Here is a 13,559-nt window from a genome sequence, read left to right as displayed (position 1 = left end):
TCTCGTCAATCGTTATGACGGATTTATTTACTATTTTGTACATCTCTTCTAACGCTGCTGTTTGGTGGTCTGTGGTGTCTTTAATTTGTTCTTCGTTATGTCTGAGTTTGTCCAGGTTTTTGTCGACTCTTACTCTATCATTGTCATCCATGTCGTCCCAAAATGTCCATGACCTTTTGCACCTGATTCCTCCGAAAAATAATTTTATGTAGTTCTGGGTTTCTGTAAATTTTCTTAGCATTTCTTCTTGCTTCTCGTAAATTGGTATACAGTGTAACTGCCTTAAATCTAGTTCCAATTTACTACACATCGCGTACCAATTTTCCATTACTATACGCAACTCGCTCAAGTCGTTATTGATTTGCGTCGTGTTTAATATTACATTAAATTAATAGTTACCCTGGGTTACTAAAGTGTCCCCTAGGTGTTCCAGAATAACCTCCGTGGCGCCTGTTCCACCTGCTTGCACCATGATTATTATTCTGCAATAAACGAAATAATGCGTTTATTCCATTTAAATTTTTTTTTTGTGGTTATGAACTATATTATCTATACTGAGCGTATTTTTTTTTAGTCATGATACCGTCGTAGTCGGTTGTTATGAATTTTTTCCAACTTATTCCCGTTTTTAATAATTGTGGTCATATCGCTTGGTAGCTCTACGACTTCATATGGACCTCTCCAGTTGCTTTGTAATTTTTGTCCTGTAGCTTTTACTAGTACTAGATCTCCTCACATTGGTTGCCACTCGTTAGCTTTTTTGTCGTAAATTTCCTTTCGCTTTTTCTTTGAAATTAGAAGGTTTTCCCGCGCCGTGTCATATAATCTTTTGAACGTTACTTTCATTTCATTGACGTAATCGCCATAGTTGTGTTCCGTGTCCCTTATTCTATATACGGAATTTGGAATTCTAGCTCTTTTCCCATAAAGTAACTCGAAAGGAGAAAACCCAGTAGATGCATTGTTCGTTGTATTACAGTTGGATTTCGAATTTGGCAACAAATGCGTATCGCCTATGTTGCCAAAATCGAAACCGTGCCAAAATCGAGACCCTTTTTTGATATGAAAAAATTGAATGTAAGTGCGTTAGAAATTGACAAAATGTTATTAATTTCTCCTTTGGTACATGCCTTTGTTCCTCAAATAGACATCACCTTACATGACAAACTCAATCATGTTTGCCCTGATATTCGTTCAAACTTTGCAGCTGATGTCTTGGCAACGACTTTGAAAGATTACAATGAACAAAACATATTCTATACAGATGGATCCAAAATAGACGAAAAATCTGGTTTCGGAGTATACAATGTTAAATACAGTTGCTACTTTCGACTCCAAGAACCTTGCTCTATATTTACAGCAGAAATGGTAGCGCTTCTTCACACGTGTATTAAAATCCAATGTTGCGTTCCTGGGGAATATATAATATGTACTGACAGTCTGAGTTCATTACAGGCTTTAGATTCTCGTACCATTAGTAATAAATCTTCGTTAGTTCTGACGAAAATTCGAAAAATTACTATCAATTTGGCAGATAACGGATACAGTGTGAAATTCGTTTGGGTTCCGGCACATTGTGGTTTGGAAGGCAATGAGCTAGCGGACACCTTAGCGAAACGTGGTGCTTTGGAAGGAGAAACTTATTCTAGGGAAGGGACCCAGTTTATAGAATATTATTCTGGTCTAAGATTACAATCAATACATGACTGGCAGACACAGTGGGATACAGACGAGTTAGGGCGATTTTGTCATTCAATTATTCCAGTGGTCTCATCATCAGCGTGGTTTAAAGGATTAAATGTTCAACGCCAGTTTATAAAAAACATGAGCAGAGTTATCACGAACCATTTTACACTTAACAGCCATCTGTACAGAATAAACGTAGTCGAGTCCAACATGTGCACTTGTAACACCGATTATCAAGACATTGATCATGTTATCTGGCATTGCCCACTATATTCTGCTTCAAGAAAGAATCTTTGGAATCATGTGTATAACGCGGAACGAGTCCGAAACACCCCTATCCGAGATATCCTAGGGAGTCGAGATATCGAATTCATGGAATTGATCAACAATTTCTTCATCGCTGCAAACATTAAACTGTAAAGGAGTCTTCGACTTTTGGATAACATCTTGAACTTTTGGACAAAATGAATGAAATAAGCAATAAAATAGTGTTTTAGTTAAGTTGTCAAAAATATATTCACATCAAATCATCAAGAAATACGGCTCCGTAATGGTAATTACCGATTGAGCCTTTTAGGTTAGATTGTTATGTTTATTGTGTTAAAATGTCTGTGTCAATAAAGTTTTTGTTAAATAAAAAAAAAAAAAAAAAATGTTATTAATCATCGATTGCAATCTTTTTATGTTTACAAAATCTGCCAAGAGCTATCCGTGCCGGGCAATAAGTTTTTGGCGACCTGTGATAAGACGTAGTCCTACGGCAATAAAAATATTATTGTTCGAAACCGCAAACTTTTTTTCATGAACACACTTAGGGCAATATTTTTTCGTCATTTAAAGTATGTATGCGGAAACTGTCTGATATGTAAGCATATTTTTGGAAGTAAAATGTTTTGTGTTGCCAAAAACGGATACTTTTGTTGCCAAAATCGAACCATGCCAAATTCGAAATCTCACTGTATATTCGAATGTGCCATTAATGTGTTCAATATATATGTTTCGTTTACGACTTTAAAAAATTGAATTTATTACGTTTACTTCGAATTTCAGCTTTAAAGAGAAATCGGAATTTGAATGACATAAGACATAAACTGAATTTTGTTTTCTACATTTCTTAGTTTTACTTGTCTGCGTAACTCTAAGATGAATGTGTCTTAATTAGTTGCAAAGCACTAAAACGTTACACTGAAGCGTTACATGTATTAAAATTTATTCTCTGTTTTACTTTTGTTAAGTTAATTCTCTATCTTATTTCCCTAATCTCTCTAATTATGAAAGTTGTGCAATCAATTCTTCAGTATTATTGCCTTATTATGTCTAATAACGAGAATAAGTTAATTATTATATCCCTTACTATGGCTGCCGTCAGCTTAATAGTCAAAATAATAAAACCTGTGTTTCAAATTTCTGATAAAATCAATAGTCAAAGTGGTAACACTATTTTTTCAATGCAAAAATAATAGTCAAAATAATAAAACCTGTGTTTCAAATTTCTGATAAAATCAATAGTCAAAGTGGTAATACTTTTTTTTTCAATGCAATAAATAATACTTATTCCTTGATTTTCCCACAATTGTAATTTATGAATGCTGTATCCCTCAATTTGTCATTTTATTAGCGCTCAAAATTATGTAAAGTTTATTTATTCTCAAGATTTATAAAAATATATATATTTTTACCTTTGTTATACTATATAACAAAGGTTTAGAAATTGGTCGAAAAACACGAAATTGATCCGAGGCCCGGAGGGCCGAATCACATATACCAATCGATAGAGCTCGACGAACTGAGCAATGTCTGTGTGTGTGTGTGTATGTGTGTATGTGTGTATGTGTGTGTGTGCAGCTCATTTTCTATCGCCTGTTTCTCGAAGGTGGCTGAACCGATTTGACCGCTGTTACTTTTGTTTGAAAGGCATTATTGCCTAGTATATCACTATTGAATTGCTTTGCGGTCCGACGTTTCGTTTAAAAGTTATAAGTAACTAGCTGACCCGACAAACTTCGTATTGCCACAAATTAACCTGTGTTGTACATAAATCATGAATCTCGGATGATCTTTGTCACTTCTCGAATTTTGCAAGCCCCCCAGTGGGCGGCGCTTCCGACGGCGGGTCACCGGCAACACTCGCGACCGGCTCGTCCTGAATGATCTAGTGTTACTATAGATAGTTTTTGTGGTCTTGTTATTGATTAATGTTTTATGGAAGAGTCTCGAATTTCTCGAGTTGGATTAGTTTTTGAGTTTCGCAAAAATTTCTGTTTTATTTGTATGAGAGTCCATATCCCCCTACCACAGGGGTGAGAGGTCTCTAACTATCATAAAATAAATTCAAGACTCAAAAATCTCCTACATGCTAAATTTGGTTCCATTTGCTTGATTAGTACTCAAATTATAAGGAAATTTGTATTTCATTTGTATAGGAGCCCACCCTCTTAAAAGGGAAAGGGGTCGTAATACACCACAGAAAAATAATTCTGCCATCTAAAACTCTCACATGCCAAATTTGGTTCCATTTGCTTGATTAGTTCTAAAGTTATGAGCAAATTTGTATTTCGTTTAAATGGGAGCCCCCCCCCCTCCTAAAAAGGTAAGAAGTCCTAATTCATCATGGGAAAAATGGTTGCCTCCAAAAACACCCACATGCCAAATATGGTTCCATTTGCTTGATTAGTTCTCGAATTATGAGGAAATTTGTATTTCATTTGTGTAGAAAGCCCCCTCTTGAAGTGTGGAAGGATCCTAATTCACCGTAGAAAATATTTTTGCCTCCAAAAACCTCCACATGCCGAATTTGGTTCTATTTGCTTGATTAGTTCTCGAGTTATGGGGAAATTTGTGTTTCATTTGTATTGGAGCCCCCCCTCCTAATGTGGGAAGAGGTCCTAATTCATCACAGAAAAAATTCTTGCCTCCAAAAACACCTACACGCCAAATTTGGTTCCAATTGCTGGATTAGTTCTCGAGTTATGAGGAAATTTGTATTTCGTTTGTATAGGACCCCCCCCCCCTCTTAAAGTGGGGAGGGGTCCCAATTCATCATTGAAAAAAAAATTGTCTCCAAAAACACACACATGCCAAATTTGGTTCAATTCGCTTGATTAGTTCTCGAGTTATGAGGAAATTTGTATTTCATTTGTACAGGAGCCCCTCCTCTTAAAGTGGGGAGGGGTCCTAATTCACCATAGAAAATTTTCTTGCTCTCGAAAACCTTCACATGCCAAATTTGGTTGCATTTGCTTGATTAGTTCTCGAGTTATGAGGAAATTTGTATGGAAGTCCCCCCTCTTAAAGGGGAGAGGAGTTATAATTCCTCTTATAAAGAGGGGAGGGGTCTCAATTCACCATAGAATAAATTCTTGTCACCAAAAAAAAACACCCACATGCCAAATTTGGTTCTATTTGCTTGATTAGTTCTCGAGTTAGGAGGAAATTTGTATTTCATTTGTACAGGAGCCCCCCCCTCTTAGAGTGGGGAGGGGTCGTAATTCACCGTAGAAAATTTTCTTGCCCTCGAAAACCTTCACATGCCAAAGTTGGTTCCATTTGCTTGATTAGTTCTCGAGTTATGAGGAAATTTGTATGGAAGCCCCCCCTCTTAAAGGGGAGAGGAGTTACAATTCCCCTTATAAAGAGGGAGGGGTCTCAATTTACCATAGAATAAATTCTTGTCACCGAAAACACCCACATGCCAAATTTGGTTCTATTTGCTTGATTAGTTCTCGAGTTATGAGGAAATTTGTATTTCATTTGTATAGGAGCCCCCCCTCCTAAAGTGGGGAGAGGTTCTTATTCATCATAGAAAACATTCTTGCCTCCAAAAACACCTACATGCCAAATTTGGTTCCATTTGCTGGATTAGCTCTCGAATTATAAGGAAATTTGTATTTCGTTTGTATAGGAGCCCCCCCCCCTCTTAAAGTGGGGAGGGGTCCCAATTCATCATAGAAAAAAATTTTGTCTTCAAAAACACACACATGCCAAATTTGGTTCCATTTGCTTGATTAGTTCTCGAGTTATGAGGAAATTGGTATTTCATTTGTACAGGAGCCCCCCCTATTAAAGTGAGGAGGGGTCCTAATTCAACATAGAAAATTTTCTTGCCCTCGAAAACCTTCACATGCCAAATTTGGTTCCATTTGCTTGATTAGTTCTCGAGTTATGAGGAAATTTGTATGGAAACCCCCCCTCTTAAAGGGGAGAGGAGTTATAATTCCCCTTGTAAAGAGGGGAGGGGTCTCAAATTACCTTAGAATAAATTCTTGTCACCGAAAACACCCACATGCCAAATTTGGTTCTATTTGCTTGATTAGTTCTCGAGTTATGCAGAAATTTGTGTTTCATTTGTATGGGAGCCCCCCCTCTTAGTGGGGGGAGGGGTCTCTAACCATCACTAAAACCTTTCCTGGCCCCAAAAACCTCTACATGCAAATTTTCACGCCGATTGGTTCAGTAGTTTTTGATTCTATAAGGAACACAGGACAGACAGACAGACAGACAGACAGACAGACAGAAATCCTTCTTTATAGGTATAGATAATGTGAAAACTACGTGACACGCGTTTCTCCGGAACTACGCAACCAATTTTAACGATCTTACTACCAAACGAAAGCTCTTGCTATTACTAAACTTTTTTCCAAATTTTATTGGAAACGGACAAGCAGTTTAAAAGTTAGCCATAAAAAAACCACTTTTAATAAGATTCAAATGATCGCCTGTTTCTCAGAGATGGCCAAACCGATTTATGCGCTATTAGTTTTATTTGGCAGGTAATATAGCCGGATAGATCACTATTGAATGGTTTTTTGATTGGTCGTTTAATTTGAAAGTTATGAGCAATCGTATACACCACACTTTCCTATTATGCTAAAAAGGTTTTCTTTTCTTGGTTGAAACAAATCCGTTGCTTTTCCTGAACATCATAAAACTGACTTTATTGCTGCTCCAACAGGTTAGTTTTATCTAATTAACTTATTTCCTAGTGTTAGTAAGTTTACAGGGTATTGTTGGAGGTGTGGCTTAATCTATTCAACCATGATGCAAAGTCTAAGTTGCGTCAATATGATTGGTCGAGAATGTCGTGTTAAGTCGGATACGTGAGATAGAACGTAAGTTAGAATGAGCGAGTTTGAATGAGTGTTGAGCGGGAGAATTGAATGAGTGTCGAGAGAGAGAGTTTGTGATAGCGCGTCGGTGGTGAATATAGCGTGAGTTCTCTTGGGTGCATGACGTGTGTAAAGTAGTTCAAGATCGCACGATGCACTTGAGCTTGTTATTTGTATAGAGGAAAAATATCGTGTCTGTTTCGTGTATTTTGATGAGGTGTGATTGTATATGGGTGGTTTGAGGCTGAGCTTTGTCTTGTAGGTTGTTTATGAGATTTGTACTTGATGTTTTCTAAGGAATCTTGTTTTAACGGTGTTTTGGTTCTGGTTTCGTTGTAAGGTGTCGGGTTATTCTATGAGTCTGATATGGGTTTCTTGTAAGGATTTAGAGTGGGTTTGGTATGAGTTATGTTCGTGGGAATTGTGGTTCGTAACATCTGTGGAATGTTGGTCGGTCATGTTTTTGGGAAAAGTCTGGTCTTTGTCATGTGTCATTGTAATTTCTAAAACATCGCTTAATGCGTATAGCATACCTTCCCTTTGAAGAGTAAGGTACGGGGTAGTAAAAAAAAAGGACGGGGTTTTTTCGTAACATATATTGTTGTCATATAAGTTTTTTTTTGATAAATTTGAAAAAGGTTGTTGATTAGCCGTTGGGTGTTGGATACTTATTGTAATGGTAATTGTAAACTGTTACATAATATGTGATTGTTGTTTTGTTGCGTTTTTATCAATCTATTTTTGTGTACTATTGTCGATTTGTTGGTTCTAATACATTTGATTTTACAATTTGGATCTAGTAATTCTTCGACTACATATGGTCCTTCATACCATGGGTCTAATTTTCGTCTATTTTCTATTTTTAAATAAACTGTTTCGTTGATATTGAGTTGTATAGGATTAATATCGTTTTCTGCTGACTCTGTTCTTTTGATTTTTTGCGTGATTAGTCTATTTCTAGCTATCTCGTTTGATTTTTGTAATTTAAATTTTAATTCTTTGCTGTATTGGTCAAAATTATAAATTGGTTCTGTTCCGTGTTCGAAAATTTCCTGGGGTAACTTTGCTTTGGTTCCGAAAACTAATTCATGTGGTGTAAATCCGTGGTCTGAGTGTGGTGTTGTGTTGTAATTGAATGCATAAAATTTTAACCAATCATCCCAGTCAGATTGATGTTCATTGACGAAAGATCTCAGATACTCGTTTAGGCATCTGTGATTTCTCTCCAATGAGCCAATTGTCTGTGGATGATAGGCGGTGCTAAATTTCTGTTTTACTTGTAGGGTTTTGCATATTTGTTCGAAGATTTCATTGTTGTATTCTGTTCCTTGGTCTGAACGTAAAATTAAAAATGAACCGTATGTGAGAAGAAAATCATTGACTAATGCTTTAGCAATGACGTTGGCCTCTTTTGTGGGTACTGGTATCAATACGATATATTTTGTTAAATCGCATTGAATACTGACTGCGTATCGATTGTTATTATTGCTTTTCGGTAATGGTCCGATAGTGTCTATGGATATAATTTCAAATGGGTATGATGGTGTTGTAGTTACTATTTGTTTTTCCTTTGTGTGTTTTATGACCTTGTTTCGCTTACAAGATTCACATGATTGAATATATTCTGCTATTGATCGTTTCATGTTGTTCCAATTGTATAATTCTCTAATTTGTAGGTATAGTCTATGTTGTCCAACATGTCCTCCTGTTGGTGTGTTGTGGAAATCATGTAATATTTTCTGTATAATTTCCTTTTGCGTCACCGTTGTTGGTGGTTTGTATATAATAATTTGTATTGAATGCACTTGTGCATTTGCGATTGCTTTAAAGTTCTCGAGTGATATCATGTTGAATAATTCGTCTTTTATTGACAATGCTAATTTGCTTTGATAAATTTTTCTTGCTTCTTCCTCTAATTTTAGAAGAGCAGACTCTAAAGCCTGACTTCCATTTATATTTTGATGCACTTGTGCAACAATTTTGTTATTTTTCTTTATGATAAACTTTAATTCGTTTCCTTTATAAATTTTTGTCTCGAGTTTTAGTAATTTGTTTGTTTCAGAAGGGTTGTTAGTCATGTACGTCGAGAGGTGATCAATTTCTCTAGGTACACTATTCTGAATTTTGTTTGTAGTTTCCTTCACGTTATTCTGCAAATTTCTGGTCATGGACCTTGTATTTACTCTTAAAATATTTAATTGTTTTAGTTCGTCTGACGTTGTAATTATTCGTGACAATGCGTCAGCTCCTACGTTTCCTTTGCCTGGTATAAATTCTACTGTAAAATCGTATTCTTCCAAATCTAACCGTATTCTCGTTAGTTTTGAAGTGGGGTTTTTCATGCCGAACAGATACACTAAAGGTCTGTGATCTGTTTTAACAACAAATTTTCTTCCATACAGATATGGTTTAAAGTAGTTAATGGCCCAATGGATTGCCGTTAACTCTTTCAAAATTGTAGGTTTGTTTTTCTCACCTGGTGTAAATGATTTGCTTGCGAATGCGATTGGTAAGTTTCCGTTTTGGGTCTCTTGAGACAGAACTGCTCCACATCCAATGTCTGATGCATCAGTTGTAACTATGAAGTCTTTTGCAAAATCTGGGTATTGGAGTAGTTTCGGGGAAATTAGAGCATTTCTTAAGGTATCGAAAGCTCTTTGACAGTTAGCTGTCCAAATGAAATTTGTGTTTTTCTTTAGTAATTGATTTAGGGGGTGTGCTATTATTGCGAAATTTGGTACAAATTTTCTATAATAGTTGCAAAATGCTACAAATCGTCTGACTTCGTCAGCGTTTGTTGGAATTGGGTATTTTAAAATTGCATTAAATTTTGAATCATCGGGTAACATACCTTGGTCGGTAATTTTATGACCGAGATAAGTCACTTGTGTGCTGAAGAATTTGCACTTTTGGGCGTTGAGTTTTAGGTTATAAAATCTCAAACGTTCAAACACTTGTGTTAGATTTGATAAGTGGTGATTGACTGAGCATCCTATTACTACGATGTCGTCAATGTAAATGAAGGCTAATTCTGGCGTTAAACCTGCCATTGCTATAGTCATCATTCGTTGAAAACTGTTTGGGCTGATGTTTAATCCAAACGGTAATCGAGTAAATTGATAATGACCGTTTTTGGTTGAAAATGCTGTAAATTTTCTGGATTCCATATCAAGTGGGATTTGGTGGAATCCAGACATCAAATCTAATGTGGTGAAGAATTTGGCTCTTCCTAATTGGTCAAGTATATCATCTATCCGGGGTAGTGGAAATCGGTCTGCTAGTATCCTTTTGTTTAGTTGTCGGAAGTCCACAACTAAACGCCATTTTTTTGTATTATCAAGTGATTTTTTCGGTACTAGTAGGATTGGTGAGTTATAAGGGGATACTGAAGGTTCAATTATGTTTCCTTCTAGCATTTTGTTTACTTGACGGTCAATTTCGTCATATTGTGAATGAATCGTTTTGTAGTTAGGAATATATACTGGGACGTTGTCACTAGCCGTTATATTTTGCGTATAGAAGTTGTTTTGGCTGACTTCCTCTTCTGGAAGACAAAATATGTCTTGATATTGACTGATTAAGTTTTTGAATTTCTCTACAGCATATTTTGGAATTTGTTCAGTATTTATATTTTTGAGAATTTGCTCGTATCTGCTATTCTCATTTGTCTTATTTTTTATTGGTATAATATAATCTTTTAAGCTACTTAATGTCGGCTTAAATTGCGTATATGCTATAAATGATGGGTTGTCGTTCGTATTTACAAATTTTACATAAGGTTTTTGTGGGGAAACTATGGTATTTCCACAAAAAATTCCTGGGTAGATCTCTTCGGAATGGACTACCATATCCTCTGAGATGCCCAAATAAGGTATTCTTCTGACAACTTCGCTTCGGCTTGGTAACATAAAGCCTTCTTGCATATTGTCTTCTATTGGTATTGCTATCTGTACATTTTGTATATTAAATGTAAGTAGCCAATATTCGTAGTCTATTACGCATTTGTAATTTGCTAAAAAATCGCGACCTAAAATGCCGTCTGCTTTAATTGGTAAATTAGGTGTAACTAAATGAAATTGGTGATTTAATGTTAAACTATCATTAAAGCATAGTATTGTATTAACTATTCCTAAAGTTTCTATTGTATTCTCCGTTATTCCGGTTAATTTAATTTTATTTGCTTTATTTACAGATTGGTCAGGGCGTATATTTTGTGCTTTAAATAGTGAAATATCTGCTCCTGTATCGATAATTAAATTGCAAATCTTATTTCCAGTCATGTGCACCTTGACTCGAATAAAATTTGATGTATTTAAATTTATTGTTAATATGGGTGTGCCTGTCGGTAACAAGTAACCAGAGTGTCGACTTCTCTGATCAATTGTTACTGTTGGGCGAAAAAATAGTTTTGGTCAGGTGGTGATAATGATGGTCGGTGGATTTGTTCCACTTGTTGATTGAAGGGTAGCATGTCTACGCCTTGATTAAGTGTTGGTTGTTGTACATTTGGTTCAACTTGCGTTACTTGCTGTTGGTTTGCTAAGTACGCTCGAGCGAATCTTTGTCCATTATTTTGTGGTTGTGTAAATCGTTGTCCGTTATTTTGGTATCCGCGTGCGTTACTGTGTTGATATCCGCGTCCGCGTTGTTGGTAATTAGATCTTTGATTTTGGTAATTGTTGTTTTGGAATCGTCGAGGTTCTTGACCTCTGAAATTCCTGTTATTCATTTCGAAGGGACGTCTGAAATTTGTTTGTTGATGATAATATCCTCTTCCTTGTCCTTGTCCTGAGACTTGCTGGTTGTTATATCGTCTGTTAATTTGTAAAACTGATGATGAGTGGCTTTCGCGTTTTTTCTGTTCGTTTTCCATCGCTACGTTGATGGCTTCTTCTATAGTCTCAAATTTTCCAATTCTAAGCATCATCTCGGTGGTACTGTTGCTGGTATTGTCGATCATTGCAGAGATGGCTGCTTTTCTTGCCATCTTTTGGGCTACTTCGTTCGGGATTTGTTCTCGAACGTAAGTTTGTTGAAGTTTTTCTGTGAGGATTTCTATTTGTTTGAAATCGTCAGCTGTTTTGCATTTAATTCCCTTCAGACTGGTCAGCGCCAGGTCTGAGGTGCATTTGTCTGCACAATGTAGTTTGAGTTTGTTTATTATATCATCGATTTCCTGTGGGGGGCCTGCGAAAAGGTTTCTGGCTTTCCCACTTAGCTTAGTCATTATCAGTTGGATTGCGGACACTTTGTTCTCGGCTGGTATTATTGTTTTTACTAACACCAATGCATCCGTAAATGAATTTAAATTTTCACTATTTCCGTTGTAAGCCGGTAATAAACCTGCTAACTCGGAAGCTGTTTTTATGTTTAGGGCCATATTGCTTTTTCTTTGGCACCAGATAATGATTTTTGTAATAATTTTCAATTTTAACCTCCTTTGTCTGAGGTTGATGGAACTATCAGCTCTCAGTAGGGAGTCTTCGGTTAGAAGTCTTCGTCTTAAAGTTTGCGGTTTGGGTCTATGTTGCGTGGTCTCGGGATCGCTGTCGTATGCTCTTTGGGATATAACGGTATTATTTAATATTTTAATGCACTTTTCGTAAATTGTTTTTAGTGCGTTATAAGATTCGACCGCTTTATTCCAGTTCGAGGTGGACAACCTGTATTCGTAAGACCTTATAATTGTTTTGTATTCAGAGAAGCTATCTTGTAACTGAAGTTTCTTGGTTTCTATCCCTTGTAAAGTTCGTGTTCGAAGTTTACTTTTTTCAAGGTTCAAGTGTTCTCGTCTTATGAACGTTTCAATTATTTGTAGTCTGTCCATTCGGACATGGTTGGTGTTACGGAAGGGTTAAAATTCGCACAAAGCACAAGAATTTCAAATTTAAATTACAAATGTCTATTTATTTTTAATAATTTCGTCTATTTCTATCCACATTTCTGGTGGTATGTCTTCTATCGTTATAAATATTTTCATCTCTTCTTTTTTTTTTTGACTTATAAATTTATAAAGGTAAAATTAAAATGTTTTTTTTTTTTTTTTTTTTTTTTTTTTCACTTGCCTTTGCTGCCGTCGTCGTTCGATGCCGGTCAAATTTCTGCTGCTGCTTCCGCTTTGCTGCCGTCGTCGTTCGATGCCGGTCGATTTATTCAAATTTCCGCTGCTGCCTCCGCTGTAGATCGCTGTATTCTAATTTCCCTTGCTTCTCGTCGTTCTTTGTCCGTTTTACGCTGGGCTTAATGCTGCTAGCGTTTTTGCTGCCTTTAGGGCTTGTCGCCTTAGGTGGCTCGTTACTAGTTTCGCCAGTGTTACAGTTAGTTGGATCACTGTTAACACCAGAATGATGTTTAATTTGATGTTATTTTCTTCTAGTATCGACGTATGTACGGTTTGGGTTTGTACTACCGTCACGTCGTTATTTCCATTTATACGTGCACTTCGGTTTCCCATAGTTTTTTTTTTTTTTTTTTTTTGACTTCAGTCCATCATTTGGTTTACTTCCTTCGGTTTAAAGAACTAATCTTTTTTCGGGTTCACACTTGGGAGTTACTTCATTCGGTTTAAGAACTAATCTTTTTTCGGGTTCACACTTTGGAGTTCCTTCATTCGGTTTAAGAACTAATCATTTTTCGGGTTCACACTTTGGAGTTACTTCATTCGGTTTAAGAACTAATCATTTTTCGGGTTCACACTTTGGAGTTACTTCATTCGGTTTAAGAACTAATCTTTTTTCTGGTTCACACAAGACACAATTTTTGCACTTC

The sequence above is a fragment of the Sabethes cyaneus genome, chromosome 3, assembly GCF_943734655.1.
Source record: "Sabethes cyaneus chromosome 3, idSabCyanKW18_F2, whole genome shotgun sequence".
In the NCBI taxonomy this organism is placed as follows: domain Eukaryota; kingdom Metazoa; phylum Arthropoda; class Insecta; order Diptera; family Culicidae; genus Sabethes; species Sabethes cyaneus.
The sequence above is the reverse complement of the archived record's forward strand: the minus strand, read 5'-3'. Positions refer to the sequence as shown.